This window comes from Sinocyclocheilus grahami, unplaced genomic scaffold, assembly GCF_001515645.1.
Source record: "Sinocyclocheilus grahami isolate Dianchi unplaced genomic scaffold, SAMN03320097.WGS_v1.1 scaffold5203.1, whole genome shotgun sequence".
NCBI lineage: Eukaryota > Metazoa > Chordata > Actinopteri > Cypriniformes > Cyprinidae > Sinocyclocheilus > Sinocyclocheilus grahami.
This window is the reverse complement of record NW_015509956.1, coordinates 7,728-8,073: the sequence shown is the minus strand read 5'-3', so window position 1 is coordinate 8,073 and position 346 is coordinate 7,728.

Genomic DNA, 346 nt, shown 5'->3' with positions numbered 1-346 from the left:
ATATATATATATATATATATATATATATATATATATAAAGCTATTATTAATAGATAAAATACAAAAGAGTGAAATAGTGAAATATGAGACGTTTTGTGTGATAAAAAAGGTAAAGGTATCACATATGAATAATATTTTATAATATTTGAATAAATGTCAAACTACAAAATAGTGTGAAATTATTACCAAAAATATGTGTTTACATGATTTAGGAGATGTTAAATATTCTGCCATTTTTTCCCAAAAATGTTTTAAATATAATTTTTATCACTGTCATTTCCACTACCACTACCGAATGTTATTTAAACATGAAAAATTAATAAAGTGAAGATCCTGATTCCTGATG